This window comes from Rhagoletis zephyria, unplaced genomic scaffold (genome assembly GCF_001687245.7).
Source record: "Rhagoletis zephyria isolate East Lansing unplaced genomic scaffold, Rhagoletis_zephyria_1.1 Rzeph_scaffold_02025, whole genome shotgun sequence".
Classification (NCBI taxonomy): domain Eukaryota; kingdom Metazoa; phylum Arthropoda; class Insecta; order Diptera; family Tephritidae; genus Rhagoletis; species Rhagoletis zephyria.
In genome coordinates, this window is record NW_016159109.1 from 6,473 (window position 1) to 17,985 (window position 11,513).

An 11,513-nucleotide genomic window follows, 5' to 3' on the forward strand; every position below is an offset into this window, starting at 1 on the left:
CACGTGTGCAAACCTACGCATCAAATACCAGCCAAATTCATCCATCCACATCAGTCTCTGTCTGCCCATACATTTCCGGTCATTAATTTTTTTCACCACACCACAGCAACACGCATTTATTCAACACAGCGGCAGCATTTAAGACTGATATTTCTCGAAATCTTCTTTAACCAATATTTTCGCAGCAAAATCTGGTCGAGAAAAACAAATTTTGAAATACAAATGTATATATGTATGTATGTATGTGCAAAAGAGCAAGGGAAGAGGGGATTGTAAGAATACGCAAAGAAAAAGGAACACAAATTTTACGCTACATATGTATTTGCTTTAGCTTTGCCATTACTGCCCTATATTATCTACAATACATTTACTATTTGATGAGTAGCTCGACGAGATCCAGGCGTTTGGTATCAGCAGCAGCAGCAGCAGCAGCCGCGGCGGAATTTGCGCTAATTTTTCACAGAAAAGCAACAGTCTCCCTGAGTTGCAGGAAAAAGTCGCAGTAGCCGAGCATGCAGCTACCGGAACCGTGTTGAGCATCCATCAACGCGAAGCAGCAAATTTGGTGGGTACTCTCGGCCATTAGTATATGAAACTAATACGCTCTTGTGCTCACTTTTGAACGCTTTTTTGTGAGCGAACTTTTCTTTGGCACCCATTTGTTACACTTTCCATAACTAAAGCTTTTCAGCTCAAATGTTTGCTCAGAACTTTCTCACATGCATATCTGTATGTGTTTGTAGACTTTTATTATAAAATGAAACTTGTTGGTGCTTTTTTATTAACCAATACAAAAACAACAACAACAATAACATCTTTTACAGCTGCCTTGAGAGGGCATATAAATTTGATGTCGGTTTTTTGGTGGGTAGGAGCTAAGATCGACTCTGATCGACACAGATCAGTTGCGAAAAGCAAACAAAATTTACTTCTGAAATTTCGGATAATGCTAAATTAATGGAATGATGATAACAGCTTTGGAAAAAGTATCGATAGTTCTTTTTGATACCGCGAAGAGAAGTTGCCTCTAATAATCCACGATAAATCCGTATTCTCCGGAAAACTAATTTATTTAAGCAGAAGGAAGTTCATAATAATTTGTAGGCCCATTCAAACAGTGAAGGACCTCTCCGAGCCGTTCGGAACTAAAAGAGAATTTCATGCAAATTTTAATATAATTGGGGATCCATAATGAAAGCTCCAGCTAAAATGAAGCAAATGCACGATGCTACTTTTGTATGCAGATGATGTTATCTTCAACAACAGGTTCGTCATTGGGGTTTTCCTCAACTCAAAGAAAAAAGGGATAAAGGAAAAGAGTTTTCGTAGTAGTATGTATTGAGCTGATGCTCTCTTGCATGATAAACCTATTAGAGACTTAAAAAAAATATTTCACTATATTTTCAGAAAAATTACAAAATTTCTATTTTTCTCAATTACTTATTCGACTTCATTTCGAATGTAAAAACCCGCCTTACTTGCTGGTAACTACAATTAGGTCTGTTGGATGAGTGCACTAAAAGTGTAGAACATTGAAGTGCAGAACAACATCTGACATTTAGCTTAAGAAATGACATGCGTTTTGGACGAGAAAAAAACCCCCATAGAAACTTTTCTTTACACTGGAGTACTCTAGTGCCTTCATCGAACAAACCTAATATCACAAAAATTCGACGAAACGCCCACAGTGCAAGGTTTAAGCTTGAGAGTTGTTTTTGTAAATACAGTGACGTTACACAATGACGTCTTAACCACTTGACCCCTAAATATTAGCCCCACTGCCATTGTTAACATTGTAGCACTTGAGTACCAACAATTATTAGTTGACCCTCCCACCCACAACAGAAACACCAGCAAGAGAGTGAAAGAGCGCGAGAAGGATGAACCCATTGTTCTCTGACTCTCCGATATGTCAGCCTTCGCTGATGGCGCTCCTTTGTATGAGTATACTCCGCTATGCTGGCATCCAACAGAAGCTGTGTCGGCTAAAAAAGCTCAAGGTAAGTGAATCTCCCGATATATACCACAACGCAGCGCTTTTTTTTATGCAGCACAACTTAGCTCTACTGCTGCCATTGCTGCACATTTTAGCCGAATTTGTTCCTTTTTTTGTGTGTTTTATTTTGCTGGTATGCACAGCCAGCAGCAACAACTTGCGCGACGCATCGCCTCGTTTCGGTTAATTTGTTGAGTTTTTCTTTTTACGACAATGTCGACATGGCGCTCGGTGGTTGTTTCGTCGCCATCGCTGTGGTTGGTCGGTCGGTCTCCAGAAAACTCAGTGTGCTTGAGGCCGATAGTCGCTGGGAATACGCCGCGATGCTAAGACCCGCATACGCAAACGAAGTTGTCGCCGTCGTTAGTGCCGCTATTGTTGTCGTTGTCGTTGTTATTGTTGTAGTCATTTTCGTTGTAGTTGTAACACCCGCTGCCGTCGTCACCGCCGCAGCAGTTGGCAATTCGTCCGTCACATTTACTAACATTGGAGTGTGCAAATGAAATAGGAGGAAAAAACGGCAACAGTGGAAAAAGTACATAAACGGCGGTTGGTGAGGGAGTGAGCATAAGAAAAGAAGGAAAAGGAAGTGCAAAATTTTGTGAAAAGTGCAAGTGGCGGTGAAAGTAAAGCAAGAAGTGGCTATGCTCGTAACCGCCGCAGCCGTCGCCGCCTGCGGGCTGCTGCTGGGCGCCTTAACCGCGCTCGCTGCACTCCTGTAATCAACGTCCGGCAAGATTGCGCGAAGTGCAGGAAGGTGCTACCAGAACCTAGCTACTCAGCTCAGCTCAGCTTCACAAAGTGGACGAAGAAGGCTTAACGCTGTCGAAGATCGTTTTCGCAGCTCAATACCGGTTAGCAAGATCGACAGTAGCACGGCTAATGGTCGCGGTGACCATGGACGCAGTGCGTTGCTGCTCGCTCGCTACTCAGAGCTAATGTGCTTTATGTGGGTATGTGTTTGTGTGCGACACTAAAATTATAGTGCAGGGTGAGTTTAACTTTCATACTATGCCACTTGGAACGTCGTAGCGCAAAAGATGCTCTTTCTCACCTTCTGAAATACGAAATAAAAAAAAAAATTAAAAATTCTGAAAAATTCCAAGTGAAAGTTTGTTAAAATTGCGGTGATAGTAAGAAAATCTATAAAAAAATACACATAGAAAGTTGCTGAAGTTGCTTCTTACTGCTTCCAATTTCTATTTGCTTCTCCTATTCTTCCATCTCCTTGGCCATGCAAGCTTCAGCTGGCGAGTAGTGCAGTGCTTCGAAAGTAAAAAAAAAATGGAAAGATGAAAAGTGACTGCATAAAAGTGCAAAAATAAATCAAATAAAAAAATAAATGTAATCCTTACCATCGCTGCGAAGTGCATAAAATCGTTTGCCACTGCGGCCATTAATGTTAATGACGTAAAGTGAAAATTTCAGTAGCCACCAGCAACCTTTGCGGCTGTCCTCTTCAACTTTTCGACGCTTTCATTTACCAACACTTTCGTCGTCGACTACTACGTTTTATGTTTTGCCTTTGGCGTATTTTAATGGTGAAGGTAATTAACGAAATCGTAAAAAGTGTTTCAGTTGGGTGCTCAAAAGAGGCGTTTAGCTTAAGGTTAAAATCAAAAACAATTTGCCAGTTTTGTTGGTTATTATACATATTTATGCACATATTTTGTATTCTTTAAAATATTAACTCAAGTACCTCCGACTCAGACGTGTTCTCATAGCTTTGTACCTGCGACCGTGTATAACTAAATGTCCCTGTGTGTGGCCTGTGTGCATGTATATGTTCTTCCTAGCCAGCAAGGAAATTTCGCTTTGCTTTTGTGTGTGTCCTTGAAAATTTCGGATGCTTTACTTGCTAAGTAAGTAAATATGTAGTATTGTGCGTATGTGTATAATTATTTTCACTTCTTTTGATTTCAATTATAACTACAAAGGTCAAGAAATTGTAAGAGAATGAAAAGTAATGTGTGGCTTGGGGCTATGCCTTATTTGATCTGTTTTAAAAAATTATATAAAAATAGAAATTAAAAAAACAAAAGCGGTTGAAAAATATAAACTTAAAAGTGCAACGCAACAGATAAATACTATCGATTTGATTGTTAAAAAAGGAAGCTTGCTGCCTGAAGTCTTAAACGAAATTTTATTTGGCCCCTTTTTAGGAAATTGTACGGGAAGTAGATATTTAGTTAAAAATTGCGGATATTTCCGATTTTACGTAATATTTGCCTATGTTTTACGAGATGTGTATGACCCAGATACCAAAAATGTTTATAACTGGGCGCACTTGTAAACAAGTGACAGATAGGCATATAGTATGTGTCAAAACTCTCAGAATGAAAAGATAAATCGTTTAAGACGTCCGTCTGTTCACACGATACCTCAAGTAAAATTTTAGATACGTCCACGAACGTTGGTAGACGGATTTATCTTTGACTACGGACAGATGGTATTTTAGATGGCCAAAATCGGGTAATATCCTCTCCTACAACGGTAGTCTTCCGAAATACGAAAACCGCTTCAGTGATTTTAAAAACTAAACAACACAAAATGGATATCTATATAAAAATACGCTAACATAAATTTTGTCACCGTCCATTAAGCGATTCCACCGAACCGATTTAAAAACCAAGGAAAGGTGTTTTCTGTAGATAAGGAAAGTTTTTATGGTTTTAAAATTGGTTGAAAATTACGGCGTTCAAAAATTTTCATCTTGGTGTGTAATTATTGTTGCAACCTGTTCAATTTGAGTTGTTTTCGCATTTTGTTTTACTTCGTATTTGAAACTAAACTTTTTAATAAAGATAAATGCGATTATAAAGAAATAAATGTTTAAACGATTAAGACAAAATAGTGAGGGTAAAGTGGAACATAAAGACGAAAATGAAAACAATGAGTAGTACATAATAATTAGCGTAACTGAAAGGGTGAGAAAATTTATCGAAATTCAGGCATGAAAAATTTAGTTATCGGAAGTTATGAACTTACCGAAATTTATCGAGTTATCGAAGTTTAAAATTATCGAAACTTATCGAGTTATTCGTGCTTACTTAGTTGTCGAAATATACTTATAGTTATCGAGCTATACAATTTATGGTGATGAAAATTTTCAAGTTATCGATATTCATTGAATTATCGTTATTTATAGAATTAACGAAATTTATCGAGTTGTCGTAGTGCATCGAATTCTTACACTTATCGAGTTATCGATATTTCTTGATTTACTAAAATTTGTCATTTTATCGTATCGAAGTTTTTTGAATTTTCCAAATATAACGAGTTATCAAAATTTCAAGGTTATATAAGTTTATCTAGTTATCACTGTTTGTAGAATATGAAGCTTATTAACCAAGTTGTTAAAATTTATGGAGGTATCCAAAGTGTATCGAGTTAACGATTTATAACATTATATATAAATGTTTGAGTTATCGAACCATCGAAACGCATAGTTTTCGAAATTTATCGGAAATTAGTCGAGTTATCGAATTTTGTTGAGTTTTCGGGTTTCAGTGTTTTTGAAATTCATGGAATTATCGATATATATAAAATTATAGACAAACTGAAATATATCGGGCCAACTCCAAGTCCTGCCAAAGATATAAAAAATTTAAAGATATAATTAATTGTAGATTTAGCTCCAAAGCTGGAGATCTTCCGGTGAGTAGTTTTGTACTTTATAAAATTACCTGATCTAGGAAAACGATATACATATCCGTAACCTATGGCCCAAAATTAAGTTTATGTATCTCGGCTTTTTTATGTGTGTAATTTTAGCGTTCCTACAGTGTAGTTTTTCTTAGCGTTACCGTGCATTACTAGCGTTAGCTACGAAATTACATAAGTTTTTCTGATTTCCTTAGTCTCTCTATCGCTATTTTTAAGTAGAAAATGAATTCCAAATTAATTAATTTTTGGGTTTTCACGCAAATTGCTAAAAATTCTAAAATAATTCTCGACGTGCTCGAAAAAAAAAACCATAATTATTTAAGCCGAGGAGATATGTAATTGTAAGATAGACTAATGTTACTAAAATCGAAAAACCGACATTTTTTAACTTGTCCAGCCGTGGATAGTGATAGAAAATATACATGTGCCAAGTACACAAAATCGATACTTTTCACGAGCACTGAGTAATATTTAGNGCAAATTGCTAAAAATTCTAAAATAATTCTCGACGTGCTCGAAAAAAAAACCATAATTATTTAAGCCGAGGAGATATGTAATTGTAAGATAGACTAATGTTACTAAAATCGAAAAACCAACATTTTTTAACCTGCCCAGCCGTGGATAGTGATAGAAATATACATGTGCCGAGTACACAAAATCGATACTTTTCACGAGCACTGAGTAATATTTAGAACTCGATACTTTATGACAAGTACCGAGTAAGTATTACGAATACCAAAAATTATCGACGTGCTAAAAACTTTTTAAGTAAAAAAATTTTGTTCTTTCAATTACGTTGAAAATTATTTGAAAATTATCCAATACACATTGTGGAGACTGTTAAAAATTATCTTCGACATCCAATATGATTGCCGCGAAAATGAGCATTAAGATTATTTATTTCAAAACTGTGATAACTCTAAAAACCAAAAACTCGAGAAAAACGGCTTTAAAGCTTTGAATTTAACATATTGTAAAAATTAATACCTATTTTGTTCCAGTGAGCTACTGATAATCGGTACAGCTATGAAATTTTTAGAAAACAAAGAATAAGAGAAGCGGTCATTTCAACATTGGGCTCGGCTAGTCATTCTTAAATAGTTCGAAAACGAATCTCTTGCCTCACCTTCGATAATAAATCGGGTAAGAGGGTGGTCTTCCGTTCGATAACTTGCCTATTCTCCAGCATAACGGAGCCTTCGTTATCCAAACTATTCTATCTTCGTTGTAAATTCGAAACCCAACCAATTTCCGAAGATAATGTTTGTGAAAGAGAGCTTATCTTTCGTTTAGAGAATGGGCTTCCACATATTTGGCTCCACATTGATTCTCATTTTCTAAATTTGCATTTCGTTTTCAAAGTTAATTGACTTATAAATATACTTATCAAACACCTGTAAAATATTTGCTTTCCAGAACTCTAAATAAGCTTTTTGGTGTCCATTCAATTTACAAATACGATGAGGTCATAGAAGCAAGCAACCTGATTTTTGTTAAATTTTCGCGGTTACATTAAAAGTACTTGGAAGTACTAGTATTATCCATATGTTTTTTTTTTTTACAAATCTGAGTAGTGGCATCGAGTAATCCATGTCCAAGCCTATTCAGATGATATTTAATTCTCTGTCAGTTTTATGAAGGAAAGTGGAAAGAACACTGACTTTGATCGACACTTGATGTAATTGCAATGGGCTGTCCTCCATCCTACATAAACTTGGGTGGTGATCTTCACTAGGAGGCGAAGGTTGGATGATTTAGTTCCTGTGCGACAATTTCAAGACAATTCAAATAAGTCCGGACTTTGCTAACATTTTGGCAAATTTGGAAAATCATAGAGGATTAATATTTTCTAAAAATTAGACTTCGGAAAATTTTACTTGGGGTCTTCTCAGGCAAAAAACTTCGCGCCACCAACGTGAAGGTCTTTAAAAGGTTAAAATAAAAAACCGATGCCAAGAAGGAATAACAGCAAAAAAACTTGGTTTGTCCACATTTTTTATTTATTTTTATTTTTTTAATTGAGTCTGGATGTTATTCCTTAGTATAATTTCCGGAGAATAATTTTCTAGAATATATCAATCCTCTAACGAACTTCCAAATTTGCATTTTGCGGGGTTTCTTGAAGGAAGGGTCAACACGACCTTTCAGGCGGGAGCTAATTGGTTAAAATGTTCTATGAAAATATTTCCCAAGAAATTTTATTATATATTTCTTAACCTTTAATTTCGCTCAGATATTTATTTGAACCATTTTTTCAACATTTTTTGAAAGCTCCATAAAATAAAAATACGAGCTAACTTTTGTAAATCCATCGAGTGTTTAACTACTGGATGGCTATACTTTCAGAAAATGTTCCAAGCTGGTTTCGGCTGTCGCACAGTGTAACATTTAACAGAGTCACAATTCAGATCTCCTTCGAAGATAAGTATCTAGAAGTAAGAGCTCCAAGGTATTGGCGGTATTTTGTTAATGGGAATAGGTCTTTGGTAAAACATGGGTTCTGTCACCAAGAGATATCCCCTGGATGTACATATACCTCGATGATCACACTTATTAACAGCTACGCATCAGTGGTATGGTCGAGCAGATCCTCAATCAATAGCGAAGAGAATGGTCTCCTAAACTTCAAAGTTAATTCGTCGTGCGCTGTTCGGGAGCTTCCTCTATAATACCTGCCCCCGGCTCTTGATGCTATACTACACTTAGCTTTACTTTGCACCCTTATACGTAGGGCGGACTTAAAGATTAGTTCTGAAAATATCTAAAATTTTTTGTTCATCAGCTTTGTGTTTAACACTCGAGTTTCTAGTTAGATTTTTGTTTTGTTTGAACACAGCAATACACACGTGACATCCTGGTGTAGGTACATAAGCACTTATGGCCACACGTATGCGGGTACTTCTGAAAAAAATCTATATTCATACATATGTACGTATGTATGTGCATTTGTACAACTGTAATTGCACTTGTACTCAACACTTGTGCTCTTGGTGTTTTTGTTGTACTTGATGTAAGAATAAGAACAACTTGAAAAGCGGAAGTGTGAAGTATCTGCAAATGCGGCAACTGTAGTGCTTCCGGGTCGAGTGGGCGGGGAAAATATTCATTTGAGGACTTTTCCAATCCAAAGACTGTTTTTTCTTCGTAACTGCCAGCAAAAGCCAAGCATTTGGCAGTTTTTGTTTTTATTGATTTTTTTTTCTCTTTTATATAGCAGTCGGCGTAAGTGCAAGGTGGGGCCGAGTAAGGCAAGAAAAGAAAATTAATTGAAAGGCTAAAGAAAAATAACAAAAAGAAAAAGAGAATATAAAATTCGAAGCAATAAAAATGGGCTGATTTGTTGGCGAGATTTGTGTTAGTGTGTTGGCGAAAATTGTAAAGCTCACTGCTATGTATGTAAATATATTTTAGTCGGCTTTTAATACCATTTATTTAAATAAAATTTTAACTAATTAAATATTTCTGTTCTCTTCTAATTGCAGTGTTACCATGACGTTGATCGTCGAATTTTATGTTTGTGTAAAAAACCTTGGCTAAATATTGTGCAACTGAATTAAATACGACAGCAATAAATTTTAAGTAGCTGACAAAAAACGAAAATGTTTCAAAGGCGTTAATTTAATTGTTCGAAATAACGAATTGCAGTTAATCTACTACTAATAATAATGTACATATATACGTGATGTTTATCAAATAATTGCAACAAGGCATATCAGTAAAGAACCCGCCCCGCCCACGAAGCAAATATGACAACGCCCAGAGTGTAATGTAGGAAAAAGCGCATACAAAAGCGTGAATAATTATAACAAGTTCGACTAAATGTAATCCGTTTTAAAAACCAAATCTCCAAAGATAGCAAATTACTTAATACTAAATGTTCTATAATACAAAAAAAAAAAAACATAAAAATCGATGCTATAAATTACAGTGGCAAATGTAAATTATCTGAAAATCTGCATAAAATAATAATTGTAAAATTCTTTAGAAAAGTGCATACAATAAAATAATTTGACGAAATTAAAATCAATAATTAAGTTATCAATAACAACAATATTCTAATAAAAAAACTCCTTAAAACATTCATTTGTGTGGCAATAAATTGAAGATTTATGGTTTAATGTAACTCAATTTTAAAAGCGTATTAGTACAGCAACAATGGATTATCAGCAATAGTTTACAGCAATTTAAGGTAAGTTTAAAGTTTTTGAAATGTTTATAAAGATACTTCAGTTTTATATTGATTCGTATTTGTTTATCTAAGCGAAAGATTATAAAAACTAAACTCGCTGTTGCCGACTGTTGTGCTTGAAATAACAGAGTTCATCTTTACATCATTGTTAACTTAGATAGAAATAACTACGAGGGCAGCTTGATAAGTTAGTAATTTTTAAATTTTCCTCATAGCTAATGAAATACTCCACATCCTTCATATTCTCCCGATTTAACTTTTCTTATTTACAAACCTGCAAAATAGCTTAGCAGTAAGAGATTTGAGTTGAGTGAACAGGCTTTTACCGAAACAAGTGCCTATTTTAAGAACCCCGAAAAAAAATTTTATACGAAAGGGATAAAAAAAAGGAAAAACTTTAATAGTGCATTCAATTCAAAAAAGAAGGCTCGACGCCTTGGTTTCACTATATGCACAGTATTCTACTTGTCAACCACTTTCATTTGATACCTTACGGATTGAAAATAACAGTTACTTATTTTTGAAATTTCAATTAAAGAAGTCAGGCGGAAAGAATTTTTATGTATATTATAGATTTTATATTTATCGAGTTTTTTTGAAAAAGGCATAACAGGTCCCTGAAATCCATATTGAGGTGATTGAAAAAAATTTAATTTAATTTAATTCAATTTAACTTAATTTCAATTAATACTAGATTTGCCCCAAACACTTCAAGTGGTCCAATATTTTTGGCTGCATTTTACCAGATCATTTCAGTGCAAATTATTCTAATTTTCGAATTTTTGGTTTACCAATCAATTCTAATTTGTTTTTAATTTTGATTTAAGTAAATAACCTATGTTCTTTATTTAAATAAAATTTAATCAGCTGATTAATATACACAAACCAGCTTCTTTCTGCATGCAGCCTTGCTTTTACGAATACTTTTAGCACGGTGCTGCCCTATTTTAACTCACTTAAATAAAAAGCTTATTGACAATGAAAAAAAAAAATTATTGAGAATTAAATTTAAATTTATTTCCACTTAAACCAATCTGGTGAAACGAAGCCTTAGAGCTCTTTCTTTTTCATAATTGCCATACGGCATCGAGTCGTTTGCTATTCGTTTCATTTTGCTACTTTGCGGCTTATTAATCGGGTTAGTGGATTTGGGTTTCGGTCCAAAAAGAAAAAAAAACAAAAACACCGAAACCAACAAAAATACTGAAAAAATACTAAACATATTCAAAAGAAAATGTATGTATGCAAATTTATGTACATATTAAATTCTTATGATTTGTCTTTCTCCACAAAAGGAGACGATTTATTTCATAATACTCGTAATGTCGCAAATGCAATATAAATTCCTCTTTAGTGAAAGTAATATGCTAGTTTATTTCACCAAATACATAAGAAAATATTATAATTCACTGATGCCAAATGCAAAGAGAGCCCCAAGAATAGCAAAAACCAAACATATTTATATATATATATTTAGTTGCACAGACACCAATACAAATGAAGACAAGCAGAAATAAGGAAAACTAGAAAATTGTATTTTTACAAAATAAAATTTTACGATGCATAAACTAAAACGATGCTGGAACCCAAAAAAAAAGGGGAGTAGATTGATAAAGAAGCTAAAGATAGCCAGCAGGCGGGGGAGCTTTGCCGGTGGCTGTT

The 11,513-nt window shown here is 34.8% G+C and overlaps 1 long non-coding RNA gene across 1 annotated transcript; it reads left to right on the plus strand.

Annotated features, from left to right (window-relative positions):
- The first annotated feature begins 2,734 nt into the window (after positions 1–2,734).
- LOC108365855 (uncharacterized) lies at positions 2,735–9,350 on the plus strand. The gene is made up of 2 exons (XR_001848016.1): positions 2,735–3,543; positions 9,145–9,350. It is a non-coding gene; the product is annotated as an uncharacterized LOC108365855 (long non-coding RNA).
- Positions 9,351–11,513: the final 2,163 nt, after the last annotated feature.